Source organism: Colletes gigas, unplaced genomic scaffold, assembly GCF_013123115.1.
Source record: "Colletes gigas isolate AHSC1104 unplaced genomic scaffold, ASM1312311v1 Colletes_gigas_Sc00003, whole genome shotgun sequence".
NCBI classification, from domain to species: Eukaryota; Metazoa; Arthropoda; class Insecta; order Hymenoptera; family Colletidae; genus Colletes; species Colletes gigas.
The window spans coordinates 8293173-8318729 of record NW_025106632.1 but is presented as its reverse complement, the minus strand read 5'-3'; the positions used below and the strand labels follow the sequence as shown (position 1 = coordinate 8318729).

The 25557-nt window shown below is 40.9% G+C and overlaps 1 protein-coding gene across 2 annotated transcripts in view; it reads left to right on the top strand.

The window, feature by feature from the left end:
• Window positions 1–785: 785 nt before the first annotated feature.
• LOC122404580 overlaps window positions 786–25557 on the top strand; it is a 164961-nt gene continuing 140189 nt past the window's right edge. For both annotated transcript variants that reach the window (XM_043408663.1, XM_043408662.1), the window contains exon 1: window positions 786–978. The gene's annotated coding sequence lies outside the window, so the exon portion shown is untranslated. The remainder of the gene's footprint in view (window positions 979–25557) is intronic.

Below are 25557 nucleotides of genomic sequence, written 5' to 3'. Positions count from 1 at the left end.
ATTTTTATGAAAACAAAACGATGAACGCCGATTTAAAAAATCAAACTCACCAAGCAGATAGAACGGAAGCCTGAAGGCTTAGAAAAATCAGTAACTATATTTTCTTTTGCATTTTTCTCGGTATTAATTATTTTTCGATATTTAAATATTAGCTATTGGCTGCTTTCGTCCTAAAATATCAGGGGAAAAATTGTTTCCTTAGTTTATAACAACGTTACGTGTAAAAAGGTGGAAATGTACTCCGATCGATAAGATAAATACATTTACGATTAAAATACGACCGAATTCTCACGCGTCTCTAAAACTTCTCTTTCGATTTTGAAACATGGAATGGCGTTCGCGAATGTACCAACGGAAATTTTAACTAGTCCTGCGCGGATTAAATGGAGAACGAAGAACCAAGAACGCGCGATGGACCGACGGACGTAGACGGTAAAACGAGAAAGTGAAAGAGGTCGGTAGACGGACCGCCGAAACCGGAAAGAAAACGAGGAACTTGTAATAAGACGGGAACGTGATAGAAGAGCGGAAGGTGATCGTGGAGAAAACAGAGCGAAGGGCGAAGGAAAACAGAAAAGGACCAATAGACAAAGAGCATCGGGTAAGGAGGGGTTGCCTAAGAGGGGTTGGAAACATGACACGGAAGGATGGAACGAGAGAGGATCGCGTCGAGTGCGCGTGACAAGGAGGGATAGATGAAGCGGTTTCGAGGAGTGGGGGTTAGTAGAATCAGCGCACAGCTACACCCCACCGTGACGATAGCGGCAGTCAGTCGTCCGCGCACCTTCGTTCGGCGAGGGTTATCGTCTTCGGTGGTGAATTCTCTTTATTGCGAGTGACGGATCGTCAACCCGTTCGTCATTCGTCGATCAGCTGATCCCTGGCTGATGTTCCGCTGGCAACTACCTCGTCGTCGAAACAATCAACGACCAAACTCGACCAACCCCTCGGTTTTCCAGCTCAGCGGACGAGAATCAGGTGAGCCTCGAAGATTTCTTAAAATTTCTTGGACGTTCTCTCGGGTGGTTCGAGGTGTCCACTGGGTTCTCGTGCGCATGGTGGCCATTTAACAAACGCTTTCCACGGGAGGACTCGATCGTCCAGCGAACATTTCGAATCCGCGAATCTTGACGACACCGCTGTTTCGAGGTCAACGGTGTCACTGTTTTGATAGCGTCGCGTTCGACCACGGATAATCGAGGGGAGCCGCTATCACGGGGTTTCGCGGAGACGCAGGTGCGACAGTTAGCCCGCAACGTGTTTGCCTTGCTCGGAACGAGGTGCGGGGGCGCGAGCAACGAATCTGTTTTCCTTTCTTTCCCTCGTTTTTTTCCCCATCGTCGTGCAAGAGAAGCAATCGATACTCGATTCTCGAGATGTAACCAAGGACGCCGCGGCTTATCCGCAGCGACACGATAGAAATGAATGGGATCGCGCACCATGGATTTCCCCCGTTTGTGTCGCGCGTTTCGTTCTAGTTTCGATTACCCTGTGCGTTACTTATTTAGATTTAATTTACGAACACGATGTTTCTTGGTATAAGGCTAATTTTCGAGGAAACTCTTCGATGATAATAGGAATGTTTCGTTTCGCAAAAAATACGTTTCGAATAACAAAATATCCTCGTGTAATAATATATTACATATCACGCTATAGTACAACGTTATTACGTACAATCAACCGCGTCCCTGCAGTCCTTGCGATTTCTTTTACGTCGCTCGAACAACGTTCGACTGTTTTTGGAGAAATGCAAACGCAGTAACGTTTGAAATAGATGCACGAAATTTCGGCCAGTTGCAAGCCGTAAAAGTCGTTGTAATTCCTGCAACTTCAGGCCACGTGCAACCGGATCTAATGACCGGGGTAGCTAGCTGGGTCAAACGCGGCTGAGAAACTCTGTTCCCTTGTTAGAGATACGAAAACGATTCGCTAATTATTCCGAGTGGCAAAGTTTCTTCATCCTCGATGGACGATATTTTAGTATTTAAACGTATCTTTCCCTCCTAAGGTATTCCATTTTCTTCCGTACTCGGTTCTTTATTGAGATAAACACGACGAGATTATGCCTTTTTTCGTTCATCTGGCGTTTTCGATGCACGAAAGTATTTATTTATTATTCGTAGTATTTATTTAGCTTGTGTACAGGAGTGAAATGTTTTCTTTCAATTTCCTTGGCTTCTCGAGTGGTTTGCCCATTTATTATTCAACTGTGCGTGCACGAGGAAGTGGTTGGATGTAAATAGCGAACGTTTACGAGTTATTATTAATTATATCTCTGCTTCCTAAACACAGATTCGTCTATGCTACCGTTCCAACTTGTACAAATTTGCGGTCGCGTTAGTTCCAGGTCGTATAGCTCGTTTATACCTGGATGTATTGCGAGAATAGTAACATCGTTTTAACTGGCGATGTTCATCCGTTTGGAGCTAATGTTGGTTCATGTAAATTTTCTCCGTTGCCAGTAATGGTTTCCTACGAACGTATTTGTCGTTCACCGTGAGTTGCATTGTAACGTTGAGTCGTTTGTTTGGCAGCGTATTTGTTTTTGTTCCTACGTATACGCAGTTATATTCCTAGCAGTACTATTTCTGGGAAAATGTTACGCAATATATGTAGGATACGAAATAATTTACTCAAGGCAAAAATTGGTAATATTTATGTCTTTGCAGTTTACTTGACAGAGTTCTTGGTTTTGAGGAAATTCACGACGTAGTATCACCCAGTTAGTATTCTCCTAAATTGTTATACTTCAAATATCTAGTAAATCTCACTATATTATATAAGAGCATTTAATACGATTGAACAGGTAGCATCTAATAACAAATTTTAAGTTGAATTACAAACATAATAGAAATCGTATTTAACTAGTATTTGTTCTTACAGCAAAAAAGTAGTATAACCAAGTATAGGGTGATTTTGTATGTACGAATAATTGAAAAATGTGAAACAAAATGTTTTTGCGTTAGACTTCATTTTTGAGAAAATTGATGTTTAAAATTGACTCTATCGCTTTTACTTTATTTTTAAAGTGCACTCGTGTATTGATTATAGATAAACGAATTTTGATGGATGGTTTTTCCCGCCCAAAATTATACTTCGTAGGAGGGAAAAGGTCTCGCACCCTTCCGTAATCGATATGTTAAATATTCCCGCGAGGTTTCGCAGACGTAAGAATTTCGGGATTGGGGAACGTTTGCTTGTTCGAATGGCACGTGATTATCCCGACGACGCTAGTGACCCTTGGTTGAGCAACTAGGCTTTTTTATGGGGAGAATCGTAACTAGCCGGTGGTAAGAGTTTCGACGTTTTATGGAACTTGAGACCTAACGTGCGCAAAGGGTCTAATGAACGGTCTGTACGAGGGTCGAATCGGAAAGTAGAGTTCTGTTCTCGGTTGTCGCCTCCTGGAAATTGTTCCTGAGTTATATCACGTTGAACTATCTCCTACCTCACGGTCCGCAGGATGTATGTACCTTGAACTTTTCGAAGTTTGCGCTCGGCAGAGGAAGCGTGAGATGGTGAACAAGAAGCTGCGATCAATCAGCATTAAGACAGCGCCGGTTCGATGAAAACGGGGTTGCAAATGAAAAGTTCTGAAGCGAGCTAGATATGATTATTAGCTATTTTTAGAAACGGTAGTGCAACCTCGTTCTTTATAATTTCAACTTTTTATACGTAGATTCGACATAGATTTTTCAAGATCTCGAATATCGTGTTTGTCGAAGTAATCATCGGGTGATATATTCGATCCATCTTTAATTTCGACTGTGTTCGATTTTCAAAATTAATCTCAGTAATTAAAATAATGTAACTTTTATCCTTTTCGTAGTGTTAGTTTCGCTTAATAAGCTTACGCGAGTCAAAAGTTACGACGGAACGAATAATTAATTCTACTTTGACACACCGTCCCTTTTTCCGTAATTACTTTCGAGCAAAGGTGAGACCGGGAATCGATGCTCAGTAATGGAAACTCTTTCATTCTGCAAAATATGGAAAAAGCGCCAATTTGTCGATGAAAATAGGCCGAAATGGATGCTTTTTTTTCCGCCCCACGAAATTGGGAGCTCTCATTACGGCCGAAATGCAATTTCTCTTTTAATGAAATCTCTTTTTTATCGCGTTATTTTTGCGAGTGTCGTTTCATGTGAATCAGCTTCATTATCGTTGCGTAAAATATATTATTTCCGTGAGTTCTTGCCCAAAACATGAATGTTTTCGACGCTAGAATAAGGGATTCTAATGAGACAGAAATTAATATGAAGTTAGAACAACAAATATATTGTACTATTTCAATTAATGAAAGAAAGTGACATGAAAATTCGTTTGCTAGAGTATTCAAATTCTATTAGAAGCTATAAATTCATATCGAAGAAATAGAACTTTAGCTTAGAAACAGGGATGCTCGGTAGGACTCGACGACCTGTTGAGCAACCCTTTTTCAATCCATCTAACTTTATAAAAAATGTTGCGATGCCCCGTTAAATTTGCTTTTAAATACTGTGGTACTAATATTGGGCAACGTAGTGTTTAGTTTGTCACATCTTCACAAATTTGCCTGGTGGGTTTGAACATCTGATTATATGTATAGCTAAATAAGTACCACTGTGGATTTGCACACGGTTATTCAGCATTTTAAGTTCAGCGACACGTTCGCGTTGCAAAATGTGGGTCACTGTGTAACGTAATACAGAAAAAGGACTGTTTCACGTGGAAAATGTTCTCCCGTCCCGACAGCGTACGTTGCTCTAACGAGACGTAACTCGTCCTTATAAGGGAAATTGAATTTTTTAAATATCCGCCACCGTGGAATGCTACAAAATTACTGGCCGCGGTTCGTTATACTTTTCTTTCTCGGTACTGTTTGAACGTCGGCGTACACCATACGCGCGTTCCCTGAATTTCGCGGCATTACCTGGCGCTGTACTTTCCAAAGGTAGATAAAATAAACGCACATTAAGTCCGCCATTATCGTGCCGCGAATATTAACGCGTCCGCCGTCGTGACTGTCAACGAACTTTCCATTTATGCAGTGTCAAATTACATTCTCCGTAAAAATTCTTCGTGGTCAGTAGAGACCTTAACATTGTTTTGGTTTCTTAAACGGAATATGGCAACGTAAAGTTGACAAAAAGAATACCAGTTCTGTTACGTACAAATCAAGTAGCATCTAATTATCGTGGTAGCATAAAGAGCAACTAAATAAAACGATATTCTCAATTTACGTGTCACTCGATACTTATCGTAGGTCATTTGCAATTTATCGTCGGTCACTCGAACGGTTCACGTTTGTCATTCGAAACTTATAATACGTTATCTGAAACTTATCCTAGATTATTCACGGTTTATCGTCGGTCATTTGCAGTTTAATGTTGGTCACTTGAAACTTATCGTTGGTCACTAGTAATTTACCGTAGGTCATTTGAAATGTATCACGGTTCACTGACATTTGGTGGTTGCTTGCATTTTATCGTAGGTTACTTGAAAATTAAAAAGCTGTTCAAAATTGACATCTTTAAAATCTATCAACTATGATACAAACAAAAAAAAAGAATCAATTGGAATGGAGAGATTTTTTATGCGTTTTCCGTAACTTTTGGCAATATCTGTCTCCTGTAGCTTTTTTTGAGACGATGCCGCGCTCTCAGCGTTGGAATTTTTGATAACGTCGCAAGTCGCGATCACGACATCTTATTTTCAACGTTAGCTTCTCCGTAACGCGAACGAACGGTAAGAAGCATTTAAGCCCCCGCGCGGGCAGAATTTCGAAGCTGTCTTGAAAAATTCTAAAGCGGATCGATCGGTCAGTAAACGAGCTGGAAACGTCCATAAATCCGGCTCGTTTCTGAATTCTTTTTTAGGGGGAAAAGGAACACCGATAATCGTAACGTCGTTCGTCGCTCTTCACCGGCCAAGAGTGTCGTAGACGATTTCAACTTGAAGCCCATTCAGAAAGCTTTTCAGCGCTACGATTTTCCGACTGCTTAACTCGTCGTACTTTTCTCGCTTTTCTTTTTTTCTTGCCTGACCCTCGTCTCGCGAAGCAGCTCGCTAGGCTGTTAAGGGGTTACGCCATCAAGCATGGAAAAACAAATACAAACAAACTTTTTTCGTATGTAATACGAAAGAGATCTAACAGAAAAAATTGTAATATTGACAAAAAGAAGGATTACACGTTTTAGGGTACAATCTTACACGTATACAACGTGTGTACCTATTGGTGGTAAAAGACAAAAATCAAGAGCAATGAAATTGTGTTTTTCAGGCGTTGTTCTCGAATTATTAATTTCTTTTTACGCCTGTCTAGCCCCGATTAATCTAATTTACTACATTTTGTAGATTCGACATGTAAACATATTTTGAAACGTACAACTACCCCTTGAATTGTTACCCACCTGTAAATTTTTTAGTTTCCCCAAGGGTGATCGCTACCTTTCATTCCACGCATTTCCGAAGCAGCCGCGCAACAGCAAAGTAGCATTAAGGGATTACCCGATAGGGAGAAAATTGTTTTCGCAATATTTTCTATCTCGGGTGATGCATCGTGCTATTAAGTAAAGAGCAAAAAAGAGAAAGATCGAGTAGGGGGATAGACTGTGTTTGCCCAACGTTCCAGACTTAACGAAGCTCGCTTACGAGCGGGGAAAATAATTTCTCGAGACGGCAAAAAGCAAGCCCGTTGAAAAGTTCGAATGAGATTCGAGTGCTCGCGAGTCGAATGTATGCGACAGTTGTAAAAAGTGTCGCGGAATAAGAAACGGATGCAAAGTACCAGCGAGACGAGAGCCGTATCCAAAAATTTACCGTGCTGAATTCCTCCTTCGCGACGCTCCTCGCTTCGTTGTCCGTTTGTCTGTTTGTCCAACCTCTCTTGACGACCCCCTTCCCTCATCGTCCAACACCCCCCCCGATCCGCCCCGCAGAAACGTACGTTTATGTTATGCAAATGCGATTCTCTGCCGGGAAAGGAATATAAGAGAGGAAGAGTGACACTAGGACGAGCTGCAAGCGGGAAATAAAATTCACGAGCGATAGTTTGACTTATACCGAGATTTTTCAACGTTACATTTCCTCCGAGAAATTTGCTCTTAGGCGAAGAGCAGCCTTCCGTTTCCATTCCGTTTCCTATGCGTGATATCCTACCGCCGCCGCGATGCTTCAAGAATTCTTTGCTATGTAAACGATACATGCTCGCTCTGCTTGAACGTTATTTATCGTTGGAACCGCTTTGCGCTACGGGTTAGAGCAGGTTGACAGATGGATTTATCGTCCCGAGGGTTACGGAGGGGAATGATAAGTTTGTTTAAAAATCTACTGGGTGTTCCGTGCAACACAATAATATAGTACAATTTAATTCGAATAACAGCGAGAAGTTTTTTTATAAACTATATCTTATGAAATATTTTCTTATATCGTGTACTATGGTTCAAGTAAAGTGTCAGGAGTTGTTTTCGAAGATTTTTCTTTCAAATTAAACAAGACACGCAGTTCCCTAAATTGTTCATTATTTAAATGTCTTTTATCAATACGTCGGGCGAAATTTCTTGAAAATATCGCTGATCAACCGTTACGGGTCAAAATGGCGAGTTTGTCTTGAGTCATCGTCGCGGATCGGAGAGACGCGGAAGTTGGTCGAGCGTTCGGTTACCACACACCGGATGGTAGCAAACGTCACCGGCGTCGAGTGGAAAACGGCTGGTTTAAAGTGGAAGAAGCAATTTGCAGGCCATCGCCTGTATTTCCATACCTGTCAGAAGCAAACGTACTGCTACGTCACGGTTGTGATCGTGATCTTTGACCTCAGCGCGACGGCTTCGCTTTAAACGCGACCCGAATAAAAGTACAGCGCGCGAAGCGGGTCGGGATGAAAATTCATGAGCCCTCACCCCCACTCTCGCCAATAGCGCGGCGGTAATTACAAAAATAGCCACTTATAAATATGCAGATACTCTGCCGCGGAGGAGTGGATTGCATATTATCTAGTTCGGAGGAAAGTTCGGGAAAGTCGGAGCAACTTTCAAGCTTTAAGAGTGTTTCCACTGCGGGGCGATTCGAGAAACTGGAAGTAGTTTTATGGGGTCTTTTTCCGTATACTTTTACGTGCATTTATTGCGTAACAGATGCACGGGGATATTATTAAAAATAGAACGAATCTGATAGGTTTGACAAGTTCGTTCACATTTTCTTACAAGAAGGTCCAATAATCGATCATATATTCGCTGGTTTGTTGAACGATCTTTCCAAGAAATAATAAACATATTCTGGTCTTCCATTCAAGTAACAGTGAACGAATTATGAACGAATATATTAAAAAATAAAAAGTTTTATCATTGCATCAGTATTGTGGTTTATTTCCCCGCTCAAGTATTCGATTGTGGGTCAGATTATAATATTCGAGTTACCGCCCTAGTGGCAAAGATCTTTTCGTCATATAGAGAGACTTCACTGTATCTCGATTATCATTCTCAATGAGAACGCGATTTATCACAGTTCGGGGATTTGCGAATTTATCTTTCGCTCGGCTATAACAACAGAAGGTTCGGTTCCCAGGTGCTTGCGTTTAATTTTCGGTACCCGTATAGAGCCCGCGAAGCTTATTTTGCACGTCGACGAGGTAAAATAACACCGTGGGCGAATTCTGGTTGCTGAAAATCAACTATTCGTCTCGAATTTCTGCACAAGTCAGTGACGGCTGATTCGCGATGGAACAAAATCCTTTACGCGTGGTCAAAGTATTCGATTATAAAGCTCTTAGAATAAAAATAATAATCTTTCTACTCTGGTTAAAATTTTCCCTGCAGTAACAATTACTTATATTATTTGGCTATTATTTCGAAGTATTCCCAGTTATCGCTAAATATACTCTTCCAACGTTAAACAAAAGCTATGTCAAGTAATCCATTCCTAAAACAGCTACTCTATAACTGTATAGACAACGCACGACGTCACGCGAGACACGTATAACGGAATGTAATTGTCAAAATAATCGATTGCTCGAATTTTGACCACGTTTCTGGGAACGGTCACGTACCGTACGCTTCCGTTTTGGGGCGAAACGAACACAGCCTGTTCACGTTTCTTGATTTGCTCCCGCGCGAATTTCCGGCGCGCGGAGCGTGTTAGGGAACTTTTTGTACCAGAGAAATCGGATGATCTCGATGAATTCGTTAGACGTTCAGTCACGACGCCCACAACTGCCTCTTTCTCCGCGCAGCAGCGTGTGGGCGAGAAGTGATTTGCATAAATTTTCCGCCGGTGGAAATGAAATTGCTCGCGAAGCGTCGGCGAAGCCTTTCCGCCCTATTTGAAGCGTGCACTTGCAATCAGGGCGCGGCGACGTACGCGTTTACCAAGGTCCCTGCGACGCCACCGTTTTCCGAATAAGTTGATACGAGAGCGAAATTTGAATTTGACACGGTCCTTCTGCGTCAGGATTACGGGATCGTAGCACGGCTAGGGGTTCGTCGTGTTCGCTGTAATTTAGTATAATGCTGCGCCACGGATGCAATTTCTGACAGCGCGTCGAAAGTGTTTTCACGTCGAATTTTTACTCCTGAATTCGTTAACGTCTTTTAACACCTCGGTTCGCACGGCTTGTTATTTTTAACGAAGCAAACGTGTAACAAACAAGTAAATAATAATAGTAATATTTCCTTATTTGTGTATAGTACGCAATTCTAATTAAAAATTTTAACATAAGGAGGATTTTAATTTTCACTTAAAATTTCTGTGGGTGATCGATCGCGTTCGATACGAAAGTAAAGACAAATAGTTACATTTTGTCAATCGTTTACACGAGCCACGGTTTATCTCGTGTGGTTTCGTTTGTACGAATTGGGTAACTCGACGTCGACGCGTCAGCAACTAAAACTTCATTTCCACAAGACGTAATCCATTTTGCACGCGTTTTTTCGTCGCCATTCTCCGACCAGGCATATTCGTTAATAATCCAGGCACGGACAATCTCTCGGTATTGTGATTTAATACTTGTCGCAGCAGATCTACGGATTTGCTGCCGTAATTGCTAGTCGTTGGATTACGCGGTTTAAAAAGCGTTTCGATGTTTTCGTAACTCGACTATTTTGCCTTGAACGACTATGCTGCGTGTACACTCAATAGCCGAAACCTGCATATAGCATGCAAATTGCAACGATTCATTGGTTTTCAATCTCTTTTTTGCCGCAACATGTTTGAAGGATTACTTCTGCATATTTTGAAGAAACGAATGTTAACGTGAACCAGCCATTTTTTTTTAATAGTCGATACGTTTTTTGACAACTCTTTGTACGATGGTAGAAAATTGTGTATGGTCCACATTGTATCATGAGAATTCTAACAATAGCTTTTAATTGTTGTGTAAAAGCAACCATTTATTTTGTATTTAAATTGTCAAAGAACAAGCGGTGACCAATGTTCCAATATTTGATTGCAGGCGTCACAGTTATCGTTGTATCAATGTTCAAATGTTTTAAAATATTTATTTATAAAACTTCAATCAAATGTTTCTAACCTTTCAGGAATTTGGTAATTAATTGTCTGAACTTTTCACTTTCAAAAATAGTGATCACCATTTACAATATAAAACATTTGAATACAGATTCGTTCACAAAAATTTCAAAATGGTGGTTTTTCCAGTCTCTCGAAAGTCGACGATATTATTGAAATATATTCAAAGGATCGATAATTGAGTTAGAGTCGAATATGAGTGCATTTATTTTATATTATATTTCGCGTAAATATCGTTAATGGAAGATTCGTAAGGTTCGTACAGTTTCAGAATAACGAAGTGTCGGTCAATGTTTTGATTTATTGCTTTCAATGTTGCAAATATTGCTTCATGCGAATACGAAGTGGAGAGTAAAAAGTACAAAAATAACTTTGAAATTCGGAAAGCTCCGGGATATTACGTATGCATTGGAAATGACAAGAAATATAATATAAAATGTACATTTCAAGCTTGAAATTTACAGCATTGGAATAAATATTATTCGCATGTATATATCTGTTAGACTTTTACAATTTATTTTTTCATCGCTTTTAACTCCTTTTCTGCGATGTATGTTTGAAATAGTTTGACTCTAAAATTACTTTAAAAAGCTCGAGCTTTTGCACACTCGTTGTCGTCTCGAATGACTCGTTAGTTTCGTGCATCCTCGTTTAGCATCGGCCCAAAGGCACGAGGGGAATTTAATTGATGTTCTTCGATCACTTCGATCAATTACGAACTTAATTACCGGTTATTCGTTATCGGTTCATTCGGGACCGTGGCTGTGGCTCGAGACGAAGCGAACGGAGATCAAGTGTCGTATTACTTCGAAGGAAATAGAGAGACAGTGTCTTCGTTTTGATACTGTTTTTCGTATGCAGGCTACGAAACTGCAGAAATATTATTTTTGGAAAAAACGAGATGCGATGGGAAGGTTATACGAGTAGGATAAGTTTCATGGTAATTGACGAGCCTTCTTGCTTGCGTCGAGAGCGAGATGAAATTGAACGTTGGAGTGCCCAAGTGTCTTTTCCCGAGCGATGTTATTACGGATAAGAAAAGCCGCGCGCGATGAATGTGTGGCGCACTGCTCGGAGGTACGTGCATCGTTTCTTAAACAGGAAGATTCTCATCGAAAAATCAATTTAACGCACCAACCGTAGCGTCATTCTTTCATGAATGACACTAACGTTCTCGTTAATGCGCCGTTATTCGCATGCACACGACGCTGTATCTCTTCTTTCAAACGGAGTTTTATTATTTTTTTCTTTCCAACCTACGAGGAGGAACAGTATTACAACGGAGGAAAATTTCTTAAACGTTTTCGTTTATGTGAAAGCACTCGTTAAAAAATTTGTTTTGAACGTGTGCAAATGTCTTTCATTCTTGTAACGGTGTAAGAAATATTTTGTGTGGAATTTGTAGGGTATCGAGACTGATACGTTGCAAAAATAATTATTTTTTATCAGAGTTCTAAAGATCGATGTTTTTTCAACCATTTCCTTTATGAATATTTAGTATTTTTGATTGAAAAAAAAAAGTTACGGTTTGTTCCAGTTTATAGATTCAGCCTGTATGCTCGTTGTTTGTAATATGTGCGCGAGGTAGACGTACTCTTGGGAATCCAAAGTTTGGATCGCGAAATATCGGCTGGGATCGGTTCGAGTCCTAAGAGTTTACTTACCTTCGGGTCTCGAGAGAAATCTTTGGATCCTGAAAGGATTTTCGATGACCACGTGGTGTGGAACAGGTACAGTTGAATCCCCTCCTTGTTGAATCTTCTTATTTTATGTTTTTAACAATTTGTTGAATTCATAGTCATTTTGAAATAATTGTATACTTCGTTTTACTTTTTGGAGAGTCTCTCCTGTAGTTTTATTTGTTTTCATTTACGAGTGTATGCCAACTGTACGTTTATTTACGGCTCGAAAAGGATCTTGTACAAGGTTGAAACGTTAAATATATTTAGCTACGCGGTATCTGCCAAAGTATTTACATGTTTTATTCATACATTATGTAGTTGTTATCCAGGAAAACTCGCCTTCCTGCGGGAATTCCCAGCGGGAACTTTGTATCGTCACGTATCTGATATTTTAAGTTGGTATACTTTAGGGACACGTCTTTCATCGTGATATTGTATAATTTTATTTATAATTGTTTAGCACTCGATCCTGTTGGAGGTAAACCTATCCTGGTTCGGTAGATTTCGAGTTTCTCTATTAACAATTATTTTTATCTCAATGACGTTGAAACTGAACTCTTTCCTGTCTAATATAAATTCTATCAAAGATTTGCTACAATCAAAACTATAAAAATCTCGAAGAATTCCTATGTGAATTGAACTAATATTGTAGACATTCGACTGCTAAATATGGTGTGTAGAAGAAGAAAACAAACATGGATCGAGTGTTGAACTTAGAGTTAGAAACATAAATTCTCATTTGAAGTAGAAATTGCAACATATCGCTGATAGCGTTCCCAGGCCAGGGAGGAATTACCATCGAAAGGATGTCAGAAACGTTATCCTCGGAGGGCGTCTTTAACCCTCTTTCGGCTCGGAGTTGGTCCTCTTTTCACAAAACATTTAGTGGGCACTTCACCCGGTTACGGGGTCGCGTTTAAAAACGCAGGCTCGTTTCAAACACACGATTCTCCGGTTTTCCGGGTGCTTCCTCGAAGGAGTGGCCAATTATCAAACTTAAGAAAAATCTACGACGCAGCAATTACAGTTTCAACGACCGCGTCTCCTCTCGTTTTCCTTTGCGCCCGTGCCACGCCGCTGCGGAGCTTCTTCTTTGGATTAGTTTGCGCTCGCAGGTTCGGGCCACGGAGCATCCTCTGCCAGGTGTATCGGGTAGAAGCACCAATGTTACGCTGGACGGCCTTGAGAGATACGGTGCACCGGGTATGATGGACGTAGCGTAATTAAAGAGCCGTAATTAAACCACAGCGGTCGAAAGGAAATAAAAAAAGGTCGCCTAAAATGGCCACCTCCGGGAGCGGCGTTTAATGTTGAACATCGCGGGAAGGAAATTACTCTTCGTGCTGTTTGTAAATTCACAGAGAACGTGCCATCCGTGATCTCGCGGTTCGCGCTAGGAAATTCGAGGCTTTCTTATTCCGCAAAGGAAGCAGTAGTGTGCGGCAGAAGTTTAATCGGAAACGGAGCTACTTTTCGACTCGTTTGCGGGGATACGCGAGCACGCGAGAAAGAAAAATGCCCGCTGGTAATTGGGAATCGGAACGAAATTGTTATATCGAGACCGGTACACGCTGACTATTTTAAAAATATTTTATAATGGGATTCGACTCGTTGTATTCGATACGTAAGAACGCGAGAAATGGAGACCGGGAACAATTAGACGGTGATAGAGAGGACCAACGAAAGAATGTAATTTCGCGCGGTGTGGTATTACGTCGCCGAGAGAGGCGAACGAGGAGAGAAAAGTGGCTTTGCGTTGCTCGAAACCGACGACCGGGTAGGGTAAACGTGCTTTTTCCAAAAGTAGATTGCATTAGTCCACCGCGACGTCGGCGGTACGGAGAGGGACAGGAATATAGAGCCAAAGGAGGAGAGTACCAATTGAAGTCGAAATGTGGAACAGAGTCGGGGAAGGGAAGAGTTTACAGAGTAACTTAAAAGAGTAAAAAATGGGTGGGAGGGTTAGCAGAACAAAAGGGAGAGCGTAAGTTTTCGCAGGCTCGTCTCTCTGTTTATCCCTCACTACGCACAGCTTGCAGAAGCAACGGGGATCGTACTGAACGCGCTGCAGCTTTTGCTCTACTAAGCACGAGAGCGCGTGTTTACCTCCTTTTAGCCTGGAGTGCCACGCTCCGAGAATGTTAAGTACCTCGAACAATTTTTTTCCTCTCGCCCTTTCTCTTCCTTTTTACTCTTGTCCCCTCTGTCGTTCTTGTTCCTTACCTGTCTACCCGCGCCCGGCTTGTTTTCTTCCATCTTTACACGTGGCTCGCTGACAGTTTTGTCGGTCCTCGCGAAAAGGTCACAGCGTCGAGTGGACCAGCGAAAGCCGCGAGAACCCTTGCACTTTGGAAACCGTTTTATCGTCCGCGGTACCCGTAAGCCAGGAATTATCAGTCCCTGCACACGGGTCCATTAATCGTTGCCGTTTGAAAGGAACACGAGGCGTTAAACACGTTCTCTTCGGGGCGACTGACACGCTAGCTCGCGTGTTTAATTGCGTTTGAACGGATTCGGATACATGTACATAGCGATGTTAACGGTTCTGTACTAATTAAATTTCGTATTAAATTATCAATCCCACGGATTAAACTAGTATCCATTAAATACATATCGTTGTAGTTTAAGGATAAATTCAAATGGGTCTTTCGCTATTATTTTCAGAACTACTAAATGTATAAAGTCCAAGGCTCCGTTGTATTTAAACTAAAATAAATATCGTACGCAAAATGAGAAAAATTTTAATGGCAGATTCTAGAGGCCAATATAAGACGAAAATCAAGAATACCCATTTGTTGATCGAGGCTTCGTTAAAAATCTCCCATTAAAATCTTTTCCCGAGGTGGCCGAACACCCTCTATACGTGCAAACTAAATTTATCTTTCGTATGTATAAAAAATGTTGCATTCAGAAAGCCTTTAACAATGGAGACATGAATGAAACCGTGGTGTGCAATTTTTACTGGCAGTGGTGCTGCCCCTCTGTTATATTCGATAACAGCTAGGGGGGTAGAAACAAGAATTACAAGTTCCGTCGAACATTTTCGCTCGCCGTTTCCTCGCGGATGTTAAAAACACATTCCGTCCGTGGGAACAAACCTCCCTAATGTTTGCTTTTTTCGACATACTTTCCCTCTCGCCCTTGGTCATCTCGTTGCTGCGTCTTTTCCGCAGTTTTTACTGGCGGCGAAACAACCCTCTGGGCGGTCATCGTATGTACCGTCGGTGTCGAGAGCTTAATGTCGAAACTCGTTGTTATTCGTGCGCGGGTGTTGAACGCGAAACGTCCAGCAAGAACGCCCCTGGAATTGGGTCGTGCTCGTTTAAACTTTCATCCGGTTTAAGTTCGCCGTTAGTCTTTTTTCCGTCCGCGTTAAGACGTCGCCATGACACCGGGAGGATTACACGCGTGTCTCGAATACACGACGCGGGCTGTTCGAACGGGATTTAGAATCGAGAACGAGGTCCCGGGACTCCCGTCGACTTTTAATGCACGGTGTCCCGTGTAAATTATCTTGCATCGAGGCGACACGAGGATTAAAATTGCAAACGCTTCTCGAACGTTCGAAAGGCCTGCAACGGAACACGGCAAACTTTAGAATCAAACGAGATCCGACCCTTAATGGAAACTCGAAATGAATTTTATCGAAGTTGAAAAGTGTACGTTGATTTTTAAACATTTTTGCGATCGATTTCCGTGTCAGTCCGGGGTAGAAAGTAGTCGTGCCAGGAAACAGGGCTGTACGTATTTTTATCGAATCAATATCCGGCCTGTTCGACTGACAAACATTTTGTCAGTCGCTTTTAATCACGGCATATATCTCGATCATAAATTGGACAAACTTCGTTATCAATAATCCGAGGATTAAATCTGCAGCGTTGCGCGGAATGGAACGCGTCTGTGAGAATCGAGCGTGAACGAAAACTAAATCCTGTGTTTCTAGAGGAGAGAAAAAAAAATGAAAAACTTTTTCTTTGGGTATCGGGGGAAAAGCTGGAGGCTACGTATGTGCGTCGTGGGATTGTTGGTTTTCTCGGCGAAGCTCGTTAAAATGTTTTTGAACTCTATCGTTTTACCTCTTGTGATATAAAATTTTATATTCTTGAGGTAGTGAAAATACCGATCAAAGTTTTATAATGTTGACAATATCCAATAATCCTTGTACATTTCAATTAAATAGAACATCTTATGTTTGTAAGAGGGTTGATCAGAAGATAGGGATGCAATCGTATAATTTGGTGTTCAAAAATAGTTTAATCGACGAGAGTCCATTCATTACAAATGAATACAGTGTGCTTAAAATTTAGAATGTCTACGAATAAAGTCATCAGTGTGTATTTAGATTACTCTTCATTGCAATGACAATCGAAATGCGTCTGGAAAATCGAGAAGCATCTGGGCATTATCCGAAAATCCGCTTAAAAACGATCAAGTCGAATATCGTGCAATTTGCACAATACACGTACAGAGTCGCGCCGGGACGCCAGGACGCTGGGAAAATACATACAGGGTGTTCGTTTGGAAACTTTAAACGCAAGTGTTTGGAAAACAATATATTTTTGGTAAAACTTTTGAATGAAAAAGTTTCTTAGTATCCGAAGGGAAATATATCCAGTTTATTTATTTGAAGAGTAACTTTGTTTTTTAAAACGGAAACCTATACGTTTATTTACAGATACGAAGTTCTAAATAAAAATAGAGGTTTCTATTTAAAAAAACAAAGTTCCCCTTCGAATTGCCTTAAAAGCTTTCAACAAATAAAATATAGACAAGCCAGATTTATTTCTCCCTTGAAAGTGAAGAACTTTTGTAATGAAGATTTTTGTCAAAAATGTGTCGTTTTCAAGATACTTATTTAAAGTTTTCAAATTAATACACTGTATATAAAGGTCCTATGGGCGCGCGGTAGAAACTGTTCGGAAATCCCTTAATTTAGTGAAAGCTCTGACACAACTGGACGGCTTACGAAGGGATTAAAACACGCGGGGAATTTATAAAGCCGAGCCACCCGCTATTTTCCATCCTTTCCCCTCTTCTATTCGCCTTCGCTAACTCTGTTCCCTTCGCCTACCTTCCTATTGTCTCCCGATCTATCTTCTTCTCTCTGTTATCAATCCGGCTTATTCGTATCGAAGCGTTCTTGATAATAACCTAGCTTTATTCTGCACGAAAGGGTCGCGCTGTGCGGAAAATCAAGTCTCAAAATGCCATTGTCACGAATTTAAAGTGAAACTGGACGTCGAGAGGCTGAGCATACAGGGTATTCGGCCACCCCTGGGAAAAATTTTAATGGGTGACTCTAGAGGCAAAAATAAGACGAAAATCAAGAATATCAATTTCTTGACTGAAGCTTTGTTATAAAGTTATCAGCTAACGTGACCACTTTCTATAACTCATAAACTGTATGTTATAGAAAAAAAAAATGTTTGAACCAAAAATCATATGGCATCAAGAGGACGGTACACGGTACATGAATTTGTTTTCAAATATTTTAAGTAGAATGTGTAACGCTCGACTTTACAATTCGAAGGGCTTATGGAAGATCGAGAAAATATCGAGACGAAGTAAAAATAAGTAAAATAAATAAATTAAAAATCGAAAAGTTGATACTACGTGTACTCGTTGAAACGTGTCTCGAACTGGCGATCAGGTTCTTCGAACTTTCGGGGATCTCGACACTCTCGAGAATCCCGTCTCCCTCGGTAATCCTGAACATACTTGGTAATTCTAGACATTCTCAGGAATCTCGAAATTTTCGAGGAACCAACTCAGACCCGATATCTTCCTGACCCGTCCCGACCGTCGGGTTTCCATTATTTCGGGTTTTCTTACACTTCCGGTTACACAAACACCGAGCACACCAAGTATTACTGTTCCATAATGGATAGATTTTGATTTCTGAACGTAATTATAGCAAATTTTACATCACCTCCAAGTCATTCTACACTTCCAGATTATTTGATAATGTGCAGCACGGTGTGCAATCGGAAATTCAGTTATCTAAACAACGTGACCCGCAATTTGTTCAAATAGTAGAAATATGGTATAGCATTAGTTACGCAAGTTATCTATATCGTATACCATGTGGTTCAAATAAAGTGTTTCAATCTGTTTTTTTTTGTCAGAAATAAATATATCGAATTCTCAATTTTCTTTTTAAATTGAATGGTTCTGGGGTGACTCATTTTTTCAAGTGCAACAATTGTTTCGGGGGGTGATTGTTTCAGTATTCGTGGTTCAATCGAAGAGGGGATGATTTTACGTAAAGAAAAAAGTTGAATTTGAAACTTTGCTGTGTTCTATTTGTGCTTATGATCAAATCATACTCTGTTCCATGCGTACTCGATAAATTTTCAAAGTCAATTTTCTATTTTTTAATATTCCGTGTTGATATTGCAATTCATACGGTGTACGTTGAGTATTGTCGGTAACCGTACATATTAAACGATCTACTTAACTCAATTTGCACGTAGATCAAACGAATCTACTTAACAGCGCATTGAAGAACACTCGAGGACCGGTGACGTTCGTCGCGAGTAGAGAAATTTAATGAGAGAACGCGAAAAACTGAAGGAAAGAGAGTATTTAATGTCTCGAACGGAGCAAAGAAAAAAACGGGGACGGGCGAAGATGAGCAGGACAGAAGTTCCGTGACAGTAACTCGAGCGACAATACTTCTCGTTTACCTTAAAAGCACAATTTTTCTCCCGGTCCCTCGAACCTAGGGAACTATCTCGCGCTTCCGAATGCCTTTTCTCTTTGCGAGGAGACGAATCGGCGAATCTGCGCGGTGAATCGGATTCATTTGCGGAAGTGCTGGCGCGCGGGAAAAAAGTGCTTCTCTCGCGCTCTTCCCCAGCTGTTTCTTTTACTTTGTACGCGTAGCTCGTCAGACGAGCATTAATTTTCATCGATACTGGGCGAGTTAGACTTTCGAGTAGGCTGATTCTGTTGTTAGACGCGAAACGGTATCGTGGATTTAATCCGTTAGATGCGTCGATGGTATTTTCAGAACGATGGCTCACGGAATCGAGGGCTTCGTTACTTTGTAGACGATCCTGACTTAAGAGACCGTTGCACATCATAACTACGAACGCAATCTCTGAGCATCTATTTGTATTGCGCGACGCGTTTCTTTTTCCCCGGAGCGTGGAGGGATACAAGATTGAAACAGATTACGTATCGAATCCCAGTAGCGCAAAGCGCATATTGTTGATACTTTTTATGGTTGATGGCAGATGGTTTCGATCTCATCATTAAACATGATTTTTGAGTCTTCTGTAGAGTAACGACTCGAATAAGAATATCATTAACTTAAAGGAGAACCGATATTCCTTTTGATATGTACGATGCTTGGGGATATGCGGAAATATTAAATTCTTCCGTCTGTGCTGGATTTTTAAGAATTTCTTGAACGTCCCACAGAGAAAACTCAACACATTTTATGGGTTTTCTCTTGTCTCTGCATTAAGTACACACAGTCTGCTTAGGATTTTCTTAAATATTAATTGTATTAACCTCATATGGGTAATCATTCAACGATTTCTCCCGTTCATTCAATTATTTCTTTTCGAGTTGAAAATAGAAATTTTGGCTTTGGTCGTGAATAAAATTTGTCCAAATCTGGTGTACGTATAGATCGAACGTATAAGTATCCTCCTGTATATAGGAATAGGTGGCCAAGCGAGTACTTGCGAGAGTTTACCCTCTGTTGGCGAGTGCAAAAACAGTCGTCACAGCGTCAATAAGACGACTAACCTACAGTTCATATCACAAATGAAACGAGACGCGACAAAAGGTGAATTAATCGTATACTTACGTCGTTCGCGCATAAAGTTCGAACGTCACGAGCCAAAGAGAGTATAGCACTCGAAAATTTTCAGCGGCCTCGATGAGGGTAACTTCACTGTCGACCGTTCTTGGCATGAGAATGTAATACCGCCGCGAACGGCTCAATTGTTCCCAAATTGCGATTCCGGTCGGGAACAATTGGCATTTAAAAAATTTTCCACGCTTCTCTGCAGGTTAATTTCGAGGCGGACCATCACATTTTTCAATTAAATCTTCCATGCAAATTGGCTCTTGCCCGGACCGGAAGGGGGGCTGGGAAGGGGGGTTCCGCGGCGGACATTCATCGTCCAACTGAAATTTCATTTTGTCTCGCCGCAGTGTCGCCGTGACGCACATACAAACACACCCACGCACAAACATGCACACAGATACAGAGCATTAGGACGAGGAAGCGTGGGGGGGGTGTAGCGTACCGGCTGGCCATTAAGCTTCGCCTTCGTGATTGAAGGGGCACGAAGGAAATTGTCCTGGCGCCGCCAGCCGCCCCTTTATATATTGTGTTTACTTTCTGGAACCGTTCGCAATTTAGTCCGAAGCCACGATGACGTAGATGCCGAGTAATTTCTGGATAATGGCAGTTAACACGTAACTGACAACGAAACGTCGTATTCGGTTCCATTCAATTTTGATATTCTTATTTCGTTTCTGGGTCGATTGTTCTTGTCTACATTCGTGGCGTATATACTTGGCGTATATACTCTTTGACAACGTTTGTAGAGAGCAGTGTACTGGAAACGATCGCTCGAAACATCCTTTACATTCTGCGTTCCACGCAAAATTTTTATATTCAAAATGGCTTCCACTAAAACGTAAATGTGCCTCCACCAGAGAAAGAAATTGAATACGTTTGCAGTTTAATCTCGTGAGTGTGGTAGTCTTTTCGATTAAAATATATCGTACACGCGTGTTAAATATTGTAACGAAATTCGAATTATTAACTAGATGTGCTGATGCAAAAGTGATTTTTTTAAAAAAGCGATAATACAGTCGCGAAACTAATTTCTATAACATATATCATTTCGCTTTGCTTCTCGATATCATTGCATTTGTAACAACATAAAATAATGAGCTTCGAGGAAACATAGTTAAGGAACAGAAAACATATACGATAAAATATACGTTGCGAACTGCCACACCCTATATCAAAATTATTTTCGCCAATATTCCGTTCTACCGTTGAGCCTTCGTTCGAATTCGTCGAGTTTTGACATTAATACCACGTGAATGGGTGTTTGTCTAATAATAATTTGATTTGAGTACGAATACGAATACGAATATTGTGATAATAATTACTACATGTTATTATGCGTAGCCGGGATAGATTTATGTGTAATAAATTTGACCATTGTTTGCGAATATATTCTTGTCTCTAGCGCGACCGGTTCATATCCGGATACCAGAAACTAATTATTCCATCGTGCGTTCCTCTTGAAACCAAACAACAAATTCGTTCGAAACATTTTTCTCTGCTGCAAATAGTATGCAAGTAAATCCGGGGCGATGCAGTTGAACGATTTACCTCGTGCATCGTGTTAATTTCGCAAGCGAAACCGATCGAATTGGTCGTCGAGCAAAAATATCCGTGACCGAAGGAAACGGAGGCGGCTTTCCGTGGCGAAGTTCGACGAAACTGTCTACAAACACACCCTGAAACTACAACTCGATCGTCGAGCAGGTTGCCCCGGTTAGCTCGCAGCATCCGGCGTCTGTCTTTGTTCGAGTCTGACACTATCTGTGGGTACGGTTTGTTTAGCGCCTTCCGATAGAACGTCACGAAAACGCGGATGGCGACGGTGTTCAATCAATTCCCTGTCTTCCTCCGTAAACAATTCCCGTCTGCTCTCCCTTCGGAGGACATCGAACTATTCCCGTGAACGATAGATGAACTAGAATTCTCGTAATCGAAGTTACAACTTACGCTCAGACGACACCCCGAAGAGATTTCGAAGAAACTTTGCGCAGGGCGACTCGAAAGGAAGCACGTTTCCTGTAGGTTCCAGAATCCATTTCACGATTCGCACGAGGGACATCCGGGAAGATGTCAAAGTTTTTCTCGGATTCGAAAATGGTCCAAAGGATGTCGAGTGCACGTTAGAAAGACAGGGTGGTTTTAAAATGAACATCGTTTAGGGGTTGGCCTCTGTTCATCTTTTAGGGATCTCCTCAGCTTGAAGAGATAGAAACGTTTTGGATAATTCATTTTGGAGAGATTGAGCGTGTTAAAAACTCATCATATTCTACAAACGTTTGTACGTTTCGTCGTTTAAAAGAACATTAACAGTCTCGAAATTTCGAAAGACGTAATTTTGAAATAAATATTTTCCCGATCGTAATAGGTGCCCCTTCGTGAGAACTCGTGAAAGCTCTATGACAGTTTCCTGACGTATGAGACTCCGTGCAAGCTCCACGATAGATACATTTCTGCTAAGGCTTATGCAAGCTGTACGATAGATGACATATGTTATACTAGTATTGCAGGCTTTATGGAAATTCACACGTGTTTTGGAAGAACTCATGAATCCCGTGTCACAGTGCTGTGATGAAAAATTGTTAGCGGAAGCTCTCTGAAAATGTACACGATGGAAATTCACGCGCGATTCCCGAGTATTAAAGCATGCTCGTCAAAGCATCTAGGGTGAGCACTATACCATTCACTTGACAATTTGAAACATCGAATATATTTCAAATAAAATATAGTGTAGTGAATTTACAAGTCAGTACTCTTCGTAACTCGAGAGCTCGTGCAAGTTCTGTGAACAGCTGTAGATTTCTTTCGCCAAAGATCGTTGAAGCTTCGTGAAATTTGACGCGTAAGCTCTGCAACAACCAAGCGATGTAGGGAGTTTGTACAAATTCCATAGAAGCATTCACGTTTTTATTGGAAACTCGCGCAAACTACTGATAAAAACCTGTTATGGACGAAAGGTTATGCGTGTTTCTCGAAACTTGGGCGAACTCTGCGAAAGCTTACACGTGGTTTGCAGAGGGGCACGTAGACACGATAAAAACCCCATGATTTCCTAATGTTCAAAGGAGCTCTGCGAAGTCTCTCAGCTTCGCGAGAGAACTTATGCACGGGTTGAAAGCTTCAGCGTCCGTCTCTAATACAAAGATACGTTTCGAAAGTATACGAACGCGTAATGGATGTTTACTCCCCCGTGGCTCGAGAGCTCTTACGCGCCATGCCAGTGTTCACAGGTGTTTACGCGTAACACTACCCTCTTAACGCGCGATGTCGCTTCTGTACACTCGGTGGTAAAAACATACTTGCGTGGATTGACGCGTGTTTGCACGGGTGAAACTCACGTGAGCATGCAGACGAAGCAGCGTGTGACTCGTCGCGGTAAATTGAGATATCATTCCTAGACTACTCGATGAAAGCTTTAGAAATTGCAGTAGCACCGTACGGTAATTGGACGAGATCGCGGTCGAAAAGTCAAGGTCGTTAACGAATTACGCGTTCACTAAACGAATACAATATCCTCGCGTTGGTCTGTTTTCCTGGAAAGCAAACTATTTAAACCCTGGGACCATGGGACCGTTTCTACTCCCCTTTGTCTTCTTATACCTTTCGTCCATTAGTTTGGGGAAACCTCGCAGATGATCCTACAAGAAACCGCTGGTATGGCCGTAGTAACGAGATAATTAAGTTTTACTGTCGCGAAAACGTACACAAGCTGCAAAGGCCGCTGCATTTTGCAAGAGACGCGCTTTCTCGGTTTTCCTTGCTACGCGTCCCACGAGTCGCTTCAGGTCCCTCGACGTTCTTCATCCGGATTATATATTTTGAAATTTAATCTTCGCGAAGTTTAGGACGAGGTAAAAGTTTTCCAAGTCCTTAAGATCATGAAATGGCCAATGGACTTTGTCTACCGACTGAAAGTAAAATGTTAGTATGTCGAAGTATTTATAGACAAATTAGTAAGATCGCTAAGAAAATCGAAGAAATACTTTTTTAATTATCGCAAGAATTTAATCCAAAGGTCTTTCGTATTTTATCGTTTAATATCTTGTAGCAAGAAATGGTTTCAATAAGTGTTCGCGTGTAAGTGGATGTTATAAATAACGATGTTTTCGAGTGAGGAGAATGTAATATCCTCCTATGGCATGGAAACAGCTTTGATATAAATCTTGATTTCCTAACCTACGTTTCCGGCTGTCATTGAATATAACAGAGGGAAAGTATTTCTATCGGTAAAAATTTGTCTCGCACGATCTTTTCCGTTTCTTGACTTGTATTTTTGATAACCAATAAAGTTTCAGTTTTACCGCGACAGTTATGTTTTGATTTTGTATTTAGAAAAGTATTTGACATAGTTACTTGAAATTTTTGGTCTAAATTTTAAAGGTAATATAAATAAATTTATAATTAACCACAAATGAAAACCGTATATTCTCATTAATTGGTAATAACTGATGATATCAGAATGTTCTCTGCAGTACCTGCCAGTAATGGAAATACTTTTGTAAATAAAGCTTTCCCATTAATTTGTTACATATTTTAAACAATGTGCTTGAGGTTACTACCAGAACAAAGGCGGAATTAATTAAAATGTAGTAGGAATATAAAAATATCAAAAATATCCTGCCGAGAGTAATGAATGCACAAAGCATAGAACATTGATTACATTAATTATACTTTAGCTAATTGTTTCATCAATTTCTGTTTTGAAAAAAACCTTGGATAATTGATAGTAGTTACTTTTTGTTATAAGAACAGTTTCGAAAGTCAAATTTACGTATATCTAATCCGAGACTTAAAAATTAGTCTTCTCAAATTGTGTAGAGTAAAATATTATGATAACAGCCAAGTTTGAGTGTCTGGATGCGCGAAATTTCGTACACGTTTAACTGCACGTGAACACTATTGTGCGTCGAAACGAGCAAAGCATCACGTGTTTCCTGCTGGCCGTCGAGCTCCATCATCCCTGCGACATCGTCGCGTCTGACGTAGAACGCAAGTAATCGTTCGAGTATCGGTTATACGTAAATAGATCTTGCACGGTCGCGGCTTTCTTCTCTCTCGCAGGCCGTCTATTTTCCCTGGCCGACGGGTATCGGGTTTTTCAGGGTTATTTGTTCTCGAGTCCATTATCTTTTGAATCACAACGAAGGAACACGAGGGAAAAAATCAATTCCATCTTGCCTCCAATTGAGGATTTATAGTCTAGTTCTTAGCACCGAACACGTTTCTCTCATTCTGCTTTCTCCTTCAAGCTGTAGCGTCTACTTTCTACGTTGGAATTTCGATGTTGAATTGGTTCGTGGAGTTCACGGTAAAATAATATTATTTATTATTTAATATTAAATCAGTAACGGATGGGTTCGAAATTATTAACGAACCGGTAAAACAAGAGAAACAAACAATACCGAAACCATGAAGAACGCTATTATGTTACATTTGTATAAATAATAATAACAAACATGGTATGAAGTTTCGAAAAGTCACATAGATGCACGTGTGTCTATTTTACGTGTCAAATATATTTAAACAAGATAATAAAAATTGTATGCTATATAT